A 550-nucleotide genomic window follows, 5' to 3' on the forward strand; every position below is an offset into this window, starting at 1 on the left:
CTGCTGCTGATACCGGGGCGAAGCCACTGATTGATCAGGCTGCTGGGGTCTACTCGCGTAAGGGTTATACAGGCATTATTCACAAGTTGTTTTCTGACGTTAGCAAAATTAATTTGAATCCATACGGAGAGGATGATAACGAGGAGGTTGCGACGGACCCAGAGATTGAAGTACTGGTACAAGCAACATATCCCGCTAGTGACGATGAGGCTTTTAGTGACAGTGACTACGAGACCGACCTAGAACGAGATACCGATGAGTCGTCCGTGGATGAGGATTTTGTTGATGAGGAGGAGGACGCGAAAGAGGAGCAGAAGGGATGGGCGGCCGTGGCGGCCAAGGCGCTTGGCTTTCGCTGAGTGTGCCGTGCCCCCGTGTGTAATCGTTCACGGGAAAATAACATAAATAACGTTTTACAGGGCAAAAAAATGCAAAGTGTCACTTTCCACAGCGTTTTAGCTAAGGACAGTGTCCCCGTAAAGGTTTTGCGGGGTTACGGGGGCCCCCGTAAGGTTTTCGGCCAGTACAGGAGCCTGGTACGGGGGCCCCT

This window comes from Volvox carteri, assembly GCF_000143455.1.
Source record: "Volvox carteri f. nagariensis unplaced genomic scaffold VOLCAscaffold_100, whole genome shotgun sequence".
Classification (NCBI taxonomy): Eukaryota; Viridiplantae; Chlorophyta; class Chlorophyceae; order Chlamydomonadales; family Volvocaceae; genus Volvox; species Volvox carteri.